Genomic DNA, 20,531 nt, shown 5'->3' on the forward strand with positions numbered 1-20,531 from the left:
TCTAAGCTCGATACTTCGAAGTAGATACAGTTGTCCTTCGTAGTAGATTAGTGTATTGAGGGTTTGAGAAAGTAAGTTTTATCCAAAGTTACACAGGTAGTGTATATTGGAGAGAAGGACTTTAGAATTAGGTACTTAGATTCCATTTACTGTCAAGTACTACACTGATTTATCTCTCTGCTTTTGGTCCTTTTCCTGTTCATGCTATATAATGCTGACTGGGTTAATCATCTGAAAGTGGCTCCATAAAATAAAAAATATTGAGTAGTTCCTCACTTCCTGCAGCAAGGGTTTGCAAACTACCAACCATGTACCAAATTTACTCTGCTTCCTGTTGGTGTGTGGACCATGAACTAAGAATAGTTTTATGTATTTAAATTATTGAAAAAATCAAAGAGGAATAGTATTTTTGACAGGTGAAAATTATATGAAATTAAAATTTTGTCCATCAGTAATGTTGTTTTTGAGTATGAAAATGCTGATTTCTTTACATGTTGTCTGGCCGCTTTCAAGGGACAACAGCTGAGTTGAGTAATCCTGACAGTGACCATACATGGTGCTTTATCTCTTCACTCTTCTGCTCAGTGCAGTATAAATTATAATAAAGCATTTATAAATTCATTGTTTCAAGTGCCACGCATATTGCTATATTGTGACATGTCATATTATTTTTATTACTAGTGTATACTGATCACGTCAAAGGAATAAAAAGAGAAAAATAGATTTTGAATTTCATGCTTTCAAAGCACATGTGTATTATTTTATTACCGAATTAGATGGCAAAATATTGTGTTTATTATGGAATGACACTATAGTGATGCCAGAAGAATACAGTATAAGTTGAAATTACCCAGCTACGTACTCATCACAGTATTCCCAGCTCACTGAAATTAGTAGTCAGGAAAAATCAGAAAATTTAAAATAGATTATCTCATCACACAGAATTTTTTCACAAAAATAAAAAACTAAAATGAAGGTGCAATCAAAGTAAGTTTGCTTGGTTCTTATGATGAATTGACAAATGTTAATACAGCTCAGTTTATTTGAATATCAAGACAGAATGTGAAATGACTAAGAATTACTCCCCATGAATAGCATGTGTGGGACAACTTCAGGTGAAAAAAATTTTCAAAGTTGAGAAAACACTAATTCAATACAACCTGAAGTAGAATCCACTAAGGTGTCTTGATTGATGGTGGTAAAAACATGGAGCAGAAAAAGGCTTCAGTTGGACAAATTTACAAAGCTTGTGAATATGTAAACATTTAAAACTGATGGTTATTTTAAATTTTTGTCAGAAATAGAAGCTGAATATCCTGACTTGCCCAAGACCACAGTCTTTTGATGGCTTAGCAGTTAGTGGTAAACATTTATTGTGAATATTTTGAGCTCATGTGTGAGGTTGAAATTTTTTGAACTTGAGGAACCACTCTTAATCGCCTGTGGGGCATTGAATGGCTTTGGAAAATAGCTTTGCTGCAGACTTGATAATGTTTCCTAATGAATTTAAAACTATAAAGCAAAACAGCGCTTATATGTGAAACTTATATGTGGTTAAGCCATTTTGATGACAGCTAATGTTTGAATTACAAGTAAAGTCAGGCTGCTTTTTATATTTCCACTGCTGTCAAAAGTTAACAAGAAGTAAGATGTCTATTTCCAAGAAAAATTAGCAATAGATATTTTTTCTAAGGTCAAACCACAGTTCAAGTAGTAATTTTTGGATCTTGATGCAGTTGCAAAAGAAATTTCCATATTCATAATCCATTAATTGTGCAAATGAGGAGTGCTTCCACCTAACCTTCAGTTGGAAGTGATTACAGTGTAATGACATGTTAATAGGCAAACATAGAAGAAATCTAGTAGACTTCATAATGGCCTACCAAGTGATGAATGTATTCAATTAAAATCATATGCTCATGGGTTGATCAGTATTTGGCAGTACTGGTTTGAAAACACATTTTCACATATAAATACGTAAAATCACATTACAGACTAGCATTAAGAGGAAACTTTGCAATTGATTTTGATCGTGGGAACACTAACTTTATTTTTAATTGAAATGTAGTTGGTTTGCAATGTTGTGTTTCTGGTGTACAGCAAAGTGATTCAGTTATATACATACATATATATTTATATTTATTTATTTATTTTTCATATTATTTTCCATTATGGTTTGTTACAAGATATTGAATATAGTTTCCTGTGCTGTGCAGTAGGACCTTGGTTTTTTTTATATATATATAGTAGTTTGTATTGGCTAATGCCAAGCTCCTAATTTATCCCTCCTCCACCCCCATCCCCGTTTGGTAACCATAAGTTTGTTTTCTGTGTCTGTGTTTCTGTTTTGTACATAAGTTCATTTGTATCATATTTTAGATTCCACATGTAAGTGATATAATGTGGTATTTGTCTCTTTCTGTCTGCCTACTTCACTTAGTATGATTATCTCTAGGTCCATCCATGTTGCTGCAAATGGGCATTATTTCATTCTTTTTTATGGCTGAGTAGTATTTCGTATATATATACACAACATCTTTATCCATTCATCTGTTGATGGACACTTAGGTTGCTTCCATGTCTTGGTGATTGTAAATAGTGCTGCTTTGAACATTGGGGTGTATGTATCTTTTCAAATTAGACTTTTCCTTTTTTCCCAGACCATATGCTCAGGAGTGGGCTTGCTGGATCATATGGTAACTCTGTTTTCCATAGTGGCTGCACCAGTTTACATTTCCACCAACAGTATAGGAGAGTTCCCTTTTCTCCACACCCTCTTCGGCATTTAATATTTGTAGACTTTTTGATAATGCCCATTCTGCCAGTGTGAGGTGATACCTCACTGTAGTTTTTTTTTTTTTTTACACGAACCCATGTCCCCTTCATTGGCAGGCGGACTCTCAACCACTGCGCCACCAGGGAAGCCCCTCACTGTAGTTTTGATTTGCATTTCTCTGATCATTAGCGATGTGGAGCATCTTTTCATGTGCCTGTTGGCCATCTGTATGTCTTCTTTGGAGAAATGTCTGTTTAGGTCTTCTGCCCATTTTTTGATTGGGTTGTTTGATTTTTTGTTATTGAGTTGTATGAGCTGTTTGTATATTTTGGAAATTAAGCCCTTGTTGGTCACATCATTTGCAAATATTTTCTCCCATTCCATAGGTTTTCTTCTCATTTTGTTCATGGTTTCCTTTGCTGTGCCAAAGCTTATAAGTCTGAATAGGTCTCGTTTTTTAATTTTTGTTTTTATTTCTATTGCCTTAGGAGACTGACCTAAGAAAACAGTGCTACAGTTTATGTCAGAGAATGTTTCGCCTATGTTCTCTTCTGGGAGCTTTATGGTGTCCTGTCTTATATTTAAGTCTTTAAGTCACTTAGAGTTTGTTTTTGTGTGTGGTGTGAGAGTGTGTTCTAACTTCACTGATTTACATGCAGCTGTCGAGCTTTCCCAACACTACTTGCTGAAGAGACTTCTTCAGCAAGAAGTAGAAGAAGAAGAGACGACTTCTTGCCTCCATTGTCAAAGATTGACTGAGTGTGGGTTTATTTCTGGGCTCTCTGTTCCATTTATCCATGTGTCTGTTTTTGTGCCAGTACCATGCCATGCTGTTTTGGTTACTGTAGCTTTGTAGCATTTTCTGAAGTCTGGGAGAGTTATGCCTCCTGCTATGTTATTTTTCCTCAGGATTGCTTTGACACTTCTGGGTCTTTTATGGTTCCATATAAATTTTAGGATTATTCTAGTTCTGTGAAAAAGGTCATGGGTAATTTTATGATAGGGATTGCCTTAAATCTGTAGATTCCTTTGAGTAGTATGGCCATTTTAACAATATTAATTTTTTCAGTCCAAAAGCATGAAATGTCTTTCAATTTCTTTGAGTCATCTTCAGTTTCCTTTATCAGTGTTTTATAATTCTCAGCACATAAACTCTCCTTGGTCAGTTTTATTCCTAAGTATTTTATTTCGTTTTATGGATGTAGTTTTAAAGGGATTTTTTTTTTTAACTTTCTTATATTTCATTGGTAGGGTAAAGAGGTGCAACTGATTTCTGTATGTTAATCTTGTATCCCGCTACGTTGCTGATATTCGTTTAGCAGTTCTAGTAGTTTTTGTGTGGAGTTTTTAGGGTTTTCGATATATAGTATGTTGTCATCTGTGTCTTATGACAATTTTACCTCTTCCCTTCCAATTTGGATACCTTTTATTTCCTTTTCTTGTCTGATTGCTTTGGCTAGGACTTCCAATATCATGTTGAATAGAAGTGGTGATAGTGGGCATCCTTGTCTTGTTCTAGATTTTAGCAGGAAGGCTTTCAGCTTTTCCCCATTGAGTATTATGTTGGCAGGGGAACATTAACTTTAAACCTCAATTAAGCAAAAAATATCCCCACAAAAAGAATTTCATTCTCTTTAGTGGATATATATTACAAAGAAAAATTGTACTAAATTTTCATCACTATTATATTTAGAATTTTGTAACAGTAAAATTTATGAAAATTGTTTTCTCTCTGTAATCTTTTGTTGTTGTTTTTCTGTATTTTGATGCTTTGACGCTGGCCCTGGAGAGACTGCCCCTCTCAGGGCTAGCCAATTTCTAGAGATAGTAAAGGATTACCTGCTAATGTTCCTTTCATGTGCAAACCAAACACTTCACAGCCTGTACCCTCAACCACATCCTTTATGGAGCTCTTTAACTAGGGCCACTATTCCCCACTCCTAATTACCCCAGAGCCAGTTACCAGATAACTAGAAACAGCCTCTACAGAAACAATTTCACAATAATTTATTAACCTTTGCATATACTAAATATTAAGAAAACAAAGAAGTTAGGAATTATTTCTATTCTCAAGTTGGGGGTGGGTAAAATACATATGTAAGAGAAGATAACAATTTACTCTTTTTGGCTACTGAAAGTCCAGTTTTTATTTTACTTGGTTATTGCTTATAGTCTTTTTCTAGAAGATACATCTCCATACAACTGGAGATGTCATGATGAACATAAATTTAGCTGTTGTAGTCTGGTTTATGTTAAATAGGCTAAGTAAATGCTGACCTGATTCAAGTGATTTAAGTTAATTCATCTCTGTATAATTTAAAACATGAATTAATGGTTTAGCTTATATGAATTATAAGTTCATAAATGGACTTTATGAAAAATAGACTTTTTTAGAGCAATTTTAAGTTAACAGCAAAATTGAGAGGAAGGTATAGAGATTTCTTGCATTACTCCCTGCCCGAACACATGCATAGCCTCCCCCCATTATCCTCCACTAGAGTGATATATTTGTTACAATTGGTGAATCTACATTCACCATCATTATCACCCAGAGCCCATAGTTTGCATTACGGTGCACTTTTGGTGTTGTACATTGTGTGGGTTTGGATGAATTTATAAATGACATGTATCCACCATTATAGTATATAAAGAGTAGTTTCACTGCCCCTGAAATCCTCTGTGCTTTACCTATTTATCCCTTCATACCCCATAACCCCTGGCAGCCACTGATCTGTTTTATTGTCTTCATAGTTTTGCCTTTTCTAGAATGTCATATAATTGGAATCATACAGTATGTAGCCTTTTCAGATTAGCTTCTTTCACTTAGTAGTATGCATTTAACGTTCCTCCATGTCTTTTCATGACTTGATAGCTCATTACTTTTTAGCATGAATATTAAATCATTGGATGTATTACAGTTTATACATTCACCTACTGAAGGACATCTTGGTTGCTTCCAAATTTTAGCAGTTATGAATAAAGCTGGTATAAACATCTATGTGCAGGTTTTTGTATGGACATGTTTTCAACTCCTTTCATGCGCTGAGGTGCGCTTGCTGGGTTGTATGGTAAAACTATGTTTAGTTTTGTAAGAAACTGCCAAACTGTCTTCCAGAGTGGCTGTACCATTTTGTATTCCCATCAGCAATGAATGAGAGTTCCTGTTACTCCACATCTTTGACAGTATTGTCAGTGTTTTGGATTATGATCATTCTAATAGGTGTATAGTGGTATCTCCTTGTTTTAGTTTGCATTTTTCTCATGACATATGCTCTGGAATATCTTTTCATATGCTTATTTGCCATCCATATATCTTTGGTGAGGTACCTGTTAAGGTCTTTGGCCCATTTTTTAGTTGGGTTGTTTGTTTTCTTATTTTTGAATTTTAAGAGTTTTTTGTTATTTTGGGTAACAGTCCTTTATCAGATATGTCTTTTGCAAATATTTTCTGCCAGTCTGTGGCTTGTCTTTTCATTCTTTTGACAGATTTTTTGCAGAGCAGAAGTTTTTAATTTTAATGATGTCAAGCTTATCAGTTTATTGCATCGATTGTGCCTTTGGTGTTGTATCTAAAAGTCATCACCAAACCGAGGTCATGTAGATTTTCTGTTATGTTATCTTTTAGGAGTTTTATAGTTTTGAGGATTGGATTTTTTAAAGTTTTAGTTTTTAATAAGGGGGATAAATGTTCGATGAAGAAAATCTGAGAATTGTAGAGATAAACAAGAAAAAATAAATAACTTCACTACTCACAGATAATCATTAATTTTTCCTTACGTTCCTATACCTTTTTAACGGTTGTTTGCAGATACACTTACATTTAATAGTACACAGAATTTGAAAGGCTATTGAAGTCTGTTTGTTTTTAAATCCAAAGTGATATTACTATAAGTGACTGTTAATGCCACCTGTTCATGAGGAGCACATCTGATAAATCTGTGAGTTTTCATAGGTAGAGGATTATTGAAAACATATTTTTTCTTTATAGAAAGCTACTGTACAGCTTTTTTGACATGTTATATCATGAACATTGTCTCACTTCAACATTTTTCTGTAACTTGATTTTGAATGTTTGCATAGGATTCTAACTTACAGATGAGTAGATATTTAAATAGATAAATATAGAAATTTTCATTATTTTCACACAAAATTAACATCTTAATTTACACATTACTCGGCAATTTGATTTTTTCACTTAGTATATTATGACTACCCTTCTAGATTAATACATATAGTTCCAACTTATTAGTTTTAGTATTTGTATAATATTCCATAGTGTGGAAGTTTCTTATATTCTTTGCTATTCTTCTCTTAATGGACCTTTGGCAACTATAAACAGTGCTACAGTAAACATCGTTATACATATACCCTTTTGTATTGGCGCATTTATTTCTTTAGGGCACTTTTCCCTATGTAGGATTGCTGGGTCAAAGTGTATATGTATATTCTTTTTAATGAATATTGCCAAATCAGTTTTTCGTAAAATTTTGTCAGTTTCCAGAGTCACTCCTGTGTGTTCTTAAGATTCCTGTTTACCTACATTGTGCCTGCATTGGATTGGTGAAAAATGGTCTTGTCATTTTAATTTCCATTTAATTTCTGTTGCTACTGAGGTTTGGCATCTTTTCCTATATTTATTGGCCCTTTGCAGTTCCTCTTCTGTAGGTTGCCTGTGTTTGTCCGTTTTTCTTTTTTTCTTTAATTTATTTGGTTGCACCGGGTCTTAGTTGTGGCTCGCGGGCTCCTTAGTTGTGGCACACAGGCTCCTTAGTTGTGGCATGTGAACCCTTAGTTGCGGCATGCGTGTGGGATTTAGTTCCCTGACCAGGGATTGAACCCAGACCCCCTGCTTTGGGAGTGCGGAGTTTTATCCACTGCACCACCAGGGAAGTCCCTGTCCATTTTTCAAACCCAGAATATTAGTTCCATATCTTTTTGCTTGTTATTTTCACTATAGCTTCAATGCCAAGAGCATTTTCTGCACACAGTGGGCATTCATATATTAAATAATATCTGAATGTACTGTTCTTTAAGCATGGTGAAGGATATCCTGTCTAGGTACAGGATCCTTAGATTGAGATTCTTTTTTTTTCCCCTAGCTATGAGGTAATGTTCTAGTGCCCTCTGGTTTCTAGGGTTATTAGTGAGAAGTCTAGTGTTAATCTGAGTCTTTTCCCTTTTCAGGAAACCTGTTCTTTCTCTCTGAAAGTTTTTTCTCTTTGTGATTGAAATTAAGTTATTTTTACTTACAAGATTATATCTTTTTTTTTTTCCATTAAATTGTCTCCTTCTGCCTGCCTCCCTCCTTCCCACCCCGGGCCAATCCACCCAAATTAAACCTGAGTCTTAGGCATTTCAATCTGAAGACTTCAGTCTGTTTCTGCAGCAAGGGATTTTTTTTTCTCTTTTTCCTAAATAAGAGAAAAATAGAACAAGGTTTGTCCTGTTTTCTTTCTTTTTTTCTTTTATTGGAGTATAATTGCTTTACAATGGTGTGTTAGTTTCTGCTTTACAACAAAGTGAATCAGTTATACATATACATATGTTCCCATATCTCTTCCCTCTTGCGTCTCCCTCCCTCCCACACTCCCTATCCCACTCCTCCAGGCGGTCACAAAGCACCGAGCTGATCTCCCTGTGTTATGCGGCTGCTTCCCACTAGCTATCTACCTTACGTTTGTTAGTGTATATATGTCCATGCCTCTCTCTTGCTTTGTTACAGCTTACCCTTCCCCCTCCCCATATCCTCAAGACCATTCTCTAGTAAGTCTGTGTCTTTATTCCTGTCTTAACCCTACGTTCTTCATGACATTTTTTTCCCTTAAATTCCATATATATGTGTTAGCATACCTGTTTTCTTTCTTTAATTCATTATTTGCAGACCTCCTGAATTTGTCTTCCAAGTCTCTTACCTTTCAGTAATGATTTTATCAAGAAGGGGCAAGCTGTCAAGATGGCAGCATAGAAGGACATGGAGCTCACCTCCTCCCACAGATACATACAATAATACATCTACAAGTGGAGTAGTTCTCACAGAATACATACTGAAAGCTGGCAGAAGATCTAATACAACCAAAGCTGCAAGAAAGATGCCCACGTAACTGGTTAGGATGAAAGGGGAAATAAAAAGGAATCAGGACAGGACCTGCACCCCTGGGAGGGACCTGTGAAAGAAGAAAGGTTTCCTCACCCTGGGAACCTCCTTCACCAGCTGGGAGGTCCACTGGGACAGATAGGGAGCTTCAGAGACGAATACAGGAGCCAGCTTATAGCCAGGTAGGGTAGAGGGAGACCAGCATAGATGGTCCTTGCACATTGGTGCACTTTCCAGCCCGACATGCAGGCCTGCCGGTATGTGCAGGGGCTGGAAGCTGAAACTCGGGCTTCAGCGGACAGACCTGGTGAGGGGACTTGGTTTGGCTATGCAGAGATAGCCTGAAGGGCCTGAAGTGTGGTCTGGGATGCAACTGGCATGGAGCGCAGGTCTGCCATAGGAGCCCCATTGTCAACACACGAAGGGAAGGGTGTGGGCCCACCATGGCAGCCTCATTGTCAGCATGCTCCCAGCGGGGCATGGCTGCAGCCACTGCGGACTTTGGAAATGTGCACCAGCAAGTTTTGGGAGTGTGCAAGCGCCACCAGAGTGGGTGTGCACGTGCAAAGGCAGGGCTGACATCTGAGCAGATTACCAGCACTCCCATAGTGGGTGCAGGAGCGTGACTTTGGTGGGTTTTCGCACCAGTGGTGTTGTGAGCATGCACATCCCTGAGAAATGTATGAGTCTGTTGTTGATGCTCCTGTAACGGAGGCTGGTTTGAAGACAGTGCCAGCAATATTGTACTTTGTGGGCGCACACACCGGGTGGCAGGTGACATCACGGAGTTGCACGTCCTGGTGGACAGCTCCTGGAGAAAAATACACAGAGACCCCTTTCCTAGTGAGAGCATTCCAGTCCTGCCTACCTCACACTGTAGCTTAGAACTGGATCTGGGGGCTTCTACTCCAACAACTGGGGAGCAGACCCTGCTCCCAACAGGGCTGTGACAACCACAGAGCAAAGAAGAGGCCCCGCCCAACATCCAGTGCAAGCTCTGGTCACCACAACACAACCCCTCTGTCAAGGGGATAATGGCCAGAACATGGCAGGCATCCATACCAAATACAGGCCTTGCACCAAAAACACTGGACTCACACAGGCTACACAGGGATGCTCCCAAATAAAAAACAGCCCTTTAAGACCACAGTAGATAACTGTTTCTCCTAAATTCAGAGAGAGAAATATGAGTAAAATGAAAAATTGGAGGAACTACACCCAATTAAAAGAACAAGAGAAATCCCCTGAAAGAACACAAAATGAAAGAAACCTCTCCATTCTACCAAACACTGAGTTGAAAAAGGAGGTAATAAAAATGCGAAAGAAATTAAGAAAGATTATTGATAGAAATGCAGATCACTGTAGCAAGGAACTAGAAACTATAAAGAGGAGCCAGTCAAAATTAGACAGTTCAATTGCCAAGATAAAAACTGAGTTAAAGGCAATGAACAGTGGACTAAATAAGGCAGAAGAATGAATAAGTGATCTGGATGATAGAATAACAGAAATCACCCAATCAGAACAGCAGACAGAAAGACAAATGAAAAAAAAAATTGAAAGCAACATACGAGATCTATGGGGTAATGTTAAGCATTCCAATCTACGCATAATAGGGATCCCAGGAGAAGAAAGAGAAAAGAGGATTGAAAGTATATTTGAAGAAATTATGGCTGAAAACTTTCCAAATCTAAAGAAGGAAACAGATACCTAGGTACAGGAAGCACAGAGGGTTGCAAACAAAATGAACTAAAACAGACCTACACTGAGACATGTTATAATTAAAATGTCAGAATTTAAAGATAAAGGGAGGATTCTTAAGGCATCAAGAGAAAAACAGTCAATCAGTTACAAGGGAACCCCCATAGGCTATCAGCTGATTTCTCTACAGAAACTTTGCAAGCCAGAAGGGAGTGGCAAGATATATTCAAAGTCATGAAAGGGAAAAATCTGCAACCTAGGATACTGTACCCAGCAAAATTATCATTTAGAGTAGAAGAGGAGATAAAGAATTTCCCAGACAAGCAAAAACTAAAAGAATACAGCAATACTAAACCTATCCTAAAAGAAATATTGAAAGGTCTTTTGTAAATAGAAAAGAAGCAAGACTATAGAAAGAGAAATCACAATAGGAAAGGCAAGTACATAAAGGGATTGTTTGATCACTTAAGGAAGCCAGTACATAGATTTTTTAAAAAATCAAAAAATTTTGTGAAAGTGATTATAATTACAATGAATGGCAAGAGGATAACATGAAGATGTAAAATAGGACATTAGAGTCACAAAATGTAGGGGAGGGGAGTAAGAAAATATAGATCTTTTAGAATGTGTTTGAACTTATATGACTACCTGTCTAAAGCAAGGAGATATAGTAATGGGTTAACATATTTGAAAATCAAGGTAACCACGAATCAAAAACACACAATAGATTACAAAAAAATAAAAAGAAAAGAACTCAAGGATAATACAAAAGAAAACGGTCAAACCACAAAAGGAAAAACAAAAAGAAAGGAACAAAAGACAAATACAAAATCAACTGGAAAACAAGGTTTAAAATGGCAGTAAAAACATATCTACTTATCAGTAATTACTTTAAATGTCAATGGACTAAATGATCAAAAGACAGAGAGTGGCAGACTGGATAACAAAACAAGAACCTATAGCATGCTGCCTACAAGAGACCCACTTTAGGGTAAAAGAAACACATAGACTGAAAATGAGGGGATGGAAAAAGATACTTCATGCAAATGGACATGACAGGAAAGTGGGGGTAGCAATACTCATATCAGACAAAATAGACTTCAAAGCAAAGGCCATAAAGAAAGACAGAAAAGGACACTATACAATGATAAAAGGATTAATATAAGAAGAGGATATCATATGTTAACATGTATGCACCCATATAGGAACACCTGAATACATAAAACAAACACTCCTCTAAAGGTAGGTAATTTTATTGCTTCCACCATATAGTAGAGCTAACTATGGTAGACAGGTTAAAGCACCTGCCCCAGATTACATAAATACTATGTGCCTAAGATCACATCACTGATAATGGGATTCTAACCCATGAAGGCTGGTTCTAGAATTTGAAAGTCTTAATAATTTTGCCTTGCTGCCTTTCTCTGTTAGCATGGTTGTTTAATCTTACTAGCTATTATGGAATAAAGCTGAATCTAGGAGACGCTTTGAAATTTGCTTCTACAAAAAAAATCATTGATCGACTGTGTGAGAAGGATATACAGTTGTATGACCTATATAGAGCAATACAGCATCACTCTCTTTCTGCACATTAAGTCAAAGCCAAAGCAGTCATCCCCATTTAATTTTCTTATGGCCTTCCCCCTGATTCCCAGGTATAGTCATTGTATGCTCTGACATGTCAGTTATATTAAAAATTCTAGTACTGTATCATCAACAGAACTACAGTCACCTCCTTATCAACTTGTACCTTAGAAAGAAATTTCACTGACACTGTTTTTTAATGGGGTGTGAGAAAGAAAATCCTTTACCAGTTTAAGAATTGGCCCATAGCTTTTGGGAGTGTGTATTCTCTGAGCATCAGAAGTAGAATATCATTTTTGTAGACATGTTACCAGACCATAAATATCCTTACAGTTTTCCTCAGTTTTAGACAATTGATGTATATCCATGCGCAAGGAACATTAAAATGAATTTGAAGTACTGTCTCATTTCTAGGACTCTATCTGGCAAACAGTAGCACCAGCATATTGAGGCATATGCATAAGTATTTTTATTGAGACTTTGCTTATAATAGGAAAATACCTGGAGTCCCTTGGTTCTGTGTTCCCATCCAATCACCAGTATTTTGCTAAGTCCTGTCTCTAGTTTACTGCCATCCTCTTCTCTTTATTCTCATTGTCATTGCCTTAGCACAGGCTTTTAGTATCTTTTGTAGATTGCCTAGAACTCAGAACTTTCAGTTACATTTTTTGTCTACTTGAAATGCATCTAAATTATGCATAGCTATTTCTGAATCACAGCTTATTTTTTAAAAATATTTATTTATTTATTTGGCTGTGCCGGGTCTTAGTTGCGGCACGCGGGATCTTGGTTGCAGCATGTGGGATCTTTAGTTGCAGCAATGCGGGGGTCTTTAGTTGAGGCATGTGAACTCTTAGTTGAGGCATGTGGAATCTAGTTCCCTGACCAGGGATCGAACCCGGGCCCTCTGCACTGGGAGCTTGGAGTCTTAGCCACTGGACCACCAAGGAAGTCCCACTTATATTATTCTTACTTTAAACCTTTTGGTGGCTTCCCATTGCATTCAAAATGTGTTCCAAACTCCTTAGCCTAGTATTCAGAGCATCTTGTGATCTGGCCTCAACCTGCCATTCCAACTCTATTTCTTATTGCTACTCTTAATAGTCTCTTTCACACCCAGCTAAATGGAAATGTAGATTGTTTTGCCACAACATGAGTTACTGTGACATGAATTAGAATATAACTTATTTATGAATAAGGGAAAGACATCAGTTTAATTTAGAATTCCTGTTGTTTCATTGTGATTTTTTTCCCCTTCCCAGCATGTTAATGTATTGAGTCACCAAATAACAGCTGAAAGCAAAGTATTATAAGAGAGTGGAATACAGCAAATTGTAGAGGAGTACAGTGTTCTAAATAGTACCCATTCATCTCTCTTTTTTTTTTTTCCCATCTTGGTGTGACCAGACACTGTTTTGGAAGTGATTACTCTGCTATTCTCCTGGATCTCTTTGAATTTTGCTCTTGTCTCCATAACTTGGTGTCTTTAAATTATACTATTTATAGTTCCTTAAATTATACTATTTTTGTTAGGGTTGTTATTTTTTACACTTAACCATTATCTTCAAAATGGTGGCTCAAAACAGCCATTTGTTTACTCTCATTCTGTGATTTGCTCTGGGTTTGGTCAAATGGTTCTCCTGATCTCACCTCTAGTACTGATGTGGCTACAGTCATTTGACAGCTCCACTGATGCTGGATAGCCCCTTAGTTACATATCTGATAGTTGACTGTAGCTGTCTGTTCTGGTTTTCTTTGTGACCTCTTATTTTCCAGTAGGCTAGATAAGGCCTTTCTTGTGATGGTAGAAGCTTTTCAAGAAGCAGAAGTTTCTAAGTCGAACCATCACTTCCATTCCTCTTTTCTAAATAGCTTTATTGAAGTACAGTTGATATACAATAAATTGCACATGTTTGAAATGTACAATTAGATACATTTTGAAACCATAACTAGTCAAGATAGTGAACAGATCCATTACAGGTTTCCTTGTACCCTTTTGTAATTCCTCCATCCTGCCATGATTCACCTCCCTCTAAAACCAGTTATTGATTTGCTTTCTGTCACTACAGATTACTAGAGTTTTAAACAAATGGAATCATACAATATGTGCTATGACATTTTTCTAATTTCTTTTACTCAGCATAATTATTTTGAGATTCATGCATGTTGTCATGGATCAGTAGTTAATGCTGAGTATCTTATTGAATATAACACAGTTGGTTTATCCATTTATCTGTTGATGGGCATTTGAGTTGTTTATAGTTTTGGGCTATTTTAAATAAAAGTGCTACGAACATTCATGTACAAATCTTTATATGGGCATATATTTCCTTTTGTCTTGGGTAAATAGCCATGAATGGAACAGCTAGATCGTAAGGTAGGTCCCTTATGTTTAACTTTTTAAGGACACGCTAAACTTTTTACGAAGTAGTTGTACCACTTTACATTCCTACCAGCAGGGTACAAGAGTTCTCATTCCTCTTTGCCAACCTAAGGTGTGCCTTTTTAATTTTAGCTATTCTAATGGCTGTGTGGTGGTATCCCATTATAGTTTTAATTTACATTTCTCTAATAACTAATGATGTTGAACATCTTTTCATTTGTTTATTTGCCATGTGTGTTTTCTGTGGTAAAGTGTCTTTTCAGATCATTCGCCCATTTTATTTATTGGGTTCTTTGCTTTCTTATTGTTGAGTTTCTAGAGTTCTTAGTGTATTTTGGATTCAAGTCCTTTATTACACATATGCTTTACGAAGAATTTCTCCTAGTATGTTACTTGTCTTTTCATCCTCTTAACACTTTTTTGAATGCGTGAAGTACTTAATTTTGATGATGTCTGGTTCATTAGTTTATTTTTTAATGGCTCTTATCTTCTTCCTGTGCTTTCTTCTAGAAGTCTTATGATTTAGGTTTTATATTTAGGTCTCTGATATATGTTGAATTAATTTTTATATATGGTGCAGGATATGGATCTAAGTTAATTGTTTGCATATTGATATTCAGTTGTTCCAGCACCGTTTGTTGAAAAGGTTATCCTTTCTATACTGCATTTCTTTTGCATCTGTGTCATAAATCTGTTGTCCACATGTATGTGGGGTTTTGTCTGTGTTCTCTATTCAGTTCCATGATATATTTGTCTGTATTAATATAGTATTACTTTTGATTACTCTAGCTTTGTAATAATTTTTGAAATCACAGTGTGTTACTTTTTCAACTTTGTTCTTTGTTTTCAAAGTTGTTTTCAGTGTTTTAGGACCTTCTGTTTCTGTATGAATTTTAGCATCAGCTTGTCGGTTTCTATGAAAATACCTGCTGAGATTTTGACTGGCATTGCATTGGATATGTGGATCCATTTGGGGGGAGTTGTCATCTTAGCAGTATTGAATCTTCTGACCTGTGAACAACATATATCTCTTCCTTTATTTAGATATTTTTAACTTTGTCAATGTTTTGTTATCAGTGTACAAGTATTTCACATCTTTTGCCAGGTTTATCCCAAAGTATTTTATATTTTTTGATGTTTTTGAAAACAGTATTTTAATTTTCTGATTGTTCACTGGTAGTATATAGAAATGCAGTTGATTTTTCTATTGATCTTGTATCTTGCAACCGTGCTAAACTCAGTTATTCTAGTACCGTTCTTGTAGATTCTGCCAGATTTTTTGTATAGACAGAGACGTCAAAAAACAGTTTTACTTTTTACCTTTCCAATCTGGATCCTTTTATTTCTTTTTCTTGCCTGATTTTATTGGTTAGACTGTCCAGTACAATTTTGAATAGGAGGAAAGCATTTAGTCTTTTACTATTAAGAATCATGTTATGGGGCTTTCCTGGTGGCACAGTGGTTAAGAATCCACCTGGCAATGCAGGGAGCACGGGTTCAAGCCCTGGCCCGGGAAGATCCCACATGCTGCAGAGCAACTGAGCCCGTGCGCCACAACTACTGAACCTGCGCTCTGGAGCCCACAAGCTAGAGCGACTGAGCCCGTGTGCCACAACTACTGAAGCCCGCGTGCCTAGAGCCCATGCTCCTCAACAAGAGAAGCCACCGCAAGGAGAAGCCTGCACACCGCAACGAAGAGTAGCCTCCGCTCGCTGCAACTAGAGAAAACCCATGCACAGCAACAGAGACCCAGTGCAGCCAAAGATAAATAAATAAATAAATATTTAAAAAAGAAGAATCATGTTATAGATATTTTGTAAATCCCCTTTATCAAGTTGTGGAAGTTAACCCTCTCATTAATTTGCTGAAAATTTTTAATTAGTAATGTTATATTGGACTTTTTCTAATGTCTTTCCTGCATTTATTGAGACTATCAGACTATTTTTCTTTTTTAGTTTGTTAATATGGTAAATTACATTTATAGATTCTTGAATGTTAAACCAACCCTGCATTCCTGGATAAACCCCATTTACTTATGATGTATTAATAAATTGTTAGATTTAATTTGCTAAAACTATTTATAAATTTTACATCTGTGTTAATAAGCGATACTGGCTTATAGTTTCTTTTCCTCATAATGTCTTTGTCTTCTTTTAGTATGAGGGTAATGCTGGCCTCATAAAATGTGATCAAAAGTGTTCCCTCTTTGTTGGTTTTCTAGAAGAGTTTGTGTCGAATTGATATCTCTTTTCTAAGTATTTGATAGAATTCACCAGTGATAGCATGTGGGCCTAGAGTTTTGTTCTGCTTTGTGGAAAGGATTTTAATTGAAATTTCAATTTCTTTAGTAGATATAAGCCTATGTAGGGTACCTCTTTCTTTTCAGTAAGTTTTAATAGTTTGTGTCTTTAAAGGAACCCATCCATTTCATCCAAGCTGGAAATTTACTGTCATAAAGTTATTCACAGTACTCCCTTGTTATTCTTTTAATATCTGTAGAATATGTAGTGATGTCACCTCTCTCATTTCTGATAGTGGTTATTTTCTTTCTTTTTTTCCTGGACGGTATGACTAGAAGTATATCGATTTTTAATGATCTTTAAAAAAAAAAAAACAGATTTTAATTTCATTGATTTTATTTTTATTTTCTACTTCACTGATTTCTATGCTGATCTGTATTATTTCCTCTATTTTTTAAAATTTATTTACTTTGGGTTTCATTTGCTCATCTGTTTCTTGTTTAAAGTAGAACCCAAGGTCACCGATTTGGCATTTTTCTTTTTTTCTAATACAGGTATTTGAAGCTATAAAATTTCCCTTAAGTACTGCTGTAATAACACCCCACAAATTTTAGTATCCTGTATTTTTCTAAATTTGTCTTGATTTCTTCTTTTATTCATGAATTATTTACAAGCATATTATTATTTTTTTTTTTTTTCGGTATGCAGGGCTCTCACCATTGTGGCCTCTCCCGTTGCGGAGCACAGGCTCCGGACACGCAGGCTCAGTGGCCATGGCTCACGGGCCCAGCCGCTCCACGGCATGTGGGATCTTCCCGGACCGGGACACGAACCCGTGTCCCCTGCATCAGCAGGTGGACTCTCAACCACTGTGCCACCAGGGAAGCCCTACAAGCATATTATTTAGTTTCAAAATATTTGAGAGTTCTCCAGAAATCTTCTGTCATCAATTTCTAGTTTAATTCTGTTGGGGTGAAGGAACATATATTATACATGTTTTATTTTTATATATGGTAAGACCCCAACATACATTGCTATTATTCTTGTTTAAAAAGTCAATTTAGGGCTTCCCTGGTGGCGCAGTGGTTGAGAGTCCGCCTGCCGATGCAGGGGACACGGGTTCGTGCCCCGGTCCGGGAAGATCCCACATGCCGCGGAGCGGTTGGGCCCGTGAGCCATGGCCGCTGAGCCTGCACGTCTGGAGCCTGTGCTCCACAACGGGACAGGCCACAACAGTGAGAGGCCCGCGTAACGCAGAAAAAAACACAAACCCAAAAAACACAAAAAACAAGTCAGTTTACCACAGCCATACCTGAGGACTACCTTCCTGAGCATTCTAATCAATGCCCTGTGTGTTATGAGTTTCCTCAGTCTTGCTGGTGGGACAGGGACTGTTTTCAGGACAGTTGGAGCACCATGCACTGTTCCCTTTACTAATGCTTTTGGTTTCTGTTCTGCCTTGGTAGTATCCTCACATGCATGTGCTTATTGGTGCTCTTTGATTCTTTCTCCATGCAGCTCTCTTGTCTCTGGTATTCTGTCATATAAATTTTGTTAGTGCCTTGATCTTCCTGGACTCTCAACATCATCTTCTCAACTCAGGGAGTCTGCCAGGCTCTGTCTCTATTCCCCTTCTCAGTGCTGTGACCTGGAAACTCAAGAGAGTAAGCTGGAACAATCATAGAACTCACCTCAGTTGTTTTCCATCTGTCAGGGATCACTAGCCTTCATTGCTTGTCAGTGTTTTGAAAACCATTGTTTCATATATTTTGTTTGCTTTTTGGTTGTCTGTTTCAGATGGGAGCACAAATTGACTTCAGCTTAATCCATCTTCGTTGGAAGCAGAAGTCTTTTTTTTTTTTTTAAGTATTCTGATATAAAACAATGTGATAGAACTAGTAATAATATAATAATTTTTGAAGACTATTTGTATCAAAAGATATTCTTCACCTATCTTTGAGAGAATGTGTTATTTATAACCATTTTTGTTATTTTTCATTTAAATATATTCATAGGTATGAATGTACAAAGTCTGAAAGTGTATACAAAAGTGTTAGATCATTATCTTAGTATGCTTTGGGGTGAGTAATTTTATATACTTGAACATGTATAACAAAACAATAAAGCTAAAAACAGAACATCATTTATAAACCAGTGTAAAGAATTAAAAAATGCTAGTCTGTTATCAGCCTTATTTGAAACCTGATATGACAGTATGTTGGGATAGAAGATACATCTCTAAATCATCAAATCCTTCTCTCTTAAGTTATTAACAGAAATCTCTGTGATGCCATTATTCAAGTCATTGGAGCCAGATGCATAAATCTGTCCTATTCTTTATGGTAAAAATGGTATATGCTGAGGAAGAAATGCACTATGACTTGGAATTCTAAAGTATCTGGTGAATTCGTGTACAAAAAAGTATTTGGGTTGGTAGAGGAAAGTATTGGGATGCTGCCTACAGGTTAAGCATTAGTTATATATAGCAGTTGATTTGTCTCATGACATGGTTAGATTTAAATTACTCCTGTTTACAGAAATTTACTATTTGTAATATATATGTCATGCATCAGTCATAAAGTAATTTAAAAATACATTTAATTTGGGGTGGCAAGTGAAAACTTCCCAAATGCCCAAACAAAGCAGAATAGAAACAGGCAGTTAATAATAATAAGAATAATGATAACCATATCAACTACCACCACCACCTGTAGAATTCAATCTCTTCTTTTTAAAATGTGGAATTAGGTGAGGTAGTTTGCATGGTTTTTTAAAAGCTCTGTTACTAGATTTGCAATTGAAATAAATGATGTGAAACTTTAATATTCATACCTCTCTGATAATTTGTTGCATTATTAATATCGTTTTACATTATTGTTTCTAGTTCTTTTTCTTCTAAGTAGCATTAGTAGAGACAAGTCTCTCTCTTCCATCCTCTATTTAAGTAGTGATTTTCTTTTATCCTCTCAATACCTTTATCCTTATGACCTTATGGCCCTAATTCATGGATAGACAAAAGAAAGGGACTTGTCATATAAGTTGCCTACAGATTGTTGGGCCTCTGTAATTAAAGGCACATAATTCAGTAATATACTTTGGAGAAAGAAAAAAATATTGTTAAGATAGGGATGATAACAGGAAAGAGAACTTCGAAGTTCTTTATTTTGTCTTTTCATTAACTTAGAAAAGTTAGTTTTGGGGTGTGTGCGTGTGTTTATGGATGTATACTCGAAGCAGGTATTGGTATTGTTGCCCACAGAGTAAGCAGTAGTTAATATACTTCTTTGCAGTATTTTGGGGATAGGAAGAGAAGGGCCATCATAACACTGCATAAAAACAGTTTTGGTATAGATACACAAAGATGCTACTTTTTAAGGATGATCATGTTTTTACTACCAAAACTTTTTTTTTTTTTTTTACCAAAACTTTTAAAGTTGTTCAAAGGCAGGACTGTTCATGAAATTATCACTGATGAATGTCATTGAGATCTGGAAATAAATAGCATTTAATATACATGCAAAGCCATAGAAACTTGGTAAAGATCATTGATACAGAATACCAAAATAGTAAATCAAGCCATTATTTGTAATTTGATCTAGTATACTGTCTGTATAAAATTTCTAAATGCTGGTGCAAAGTGATGCTGTGTTTTTCCTGGCATTATAGTCTTCTAAGCACTTGTTAAAATTCTGAGTACATTATTAGCATTTGATATTCTGAAATGTTGAACTTTTGACCTCGAGTGACTGATATTCA

At 36.3% G+C, this 20,531-nt stretch overlaps 1 protein-coding gene across 1 annotated transcript in view; it reads left to right on the top strand.

Annotated features, from left to right (window-relative positions):
- Positions 1-20,531, top strand: part of RIC1 (RIC1 partner of RAB6A GEF complex) — a 135,755-nt gene that overhangs the window by 39,996 nt on the left and 75,228 nt on the right. The gene's annotated exons all lie outside the window — the stretch shown is intronic.

Source organism: Neophocaena asiaeorientalis, unplaced genomic scaffold, assembly GCF_003031525.2.
Source record: "Neophocaena asiaeorientalis asiaeorientalis breed wild unplaced genomic scaffold, Neophocaena_asiaeorientalis_V1.1 scaffold256, whole genome shotgun sequence".
NCBI classification, from domain to species: domain Eukaryota; kingdom Metazoa; phylum Chordata; class Mammalia; order Artiodactyla; family Phocoenidae; genus Neophocaena; species Neophocaena asiaeorientalis.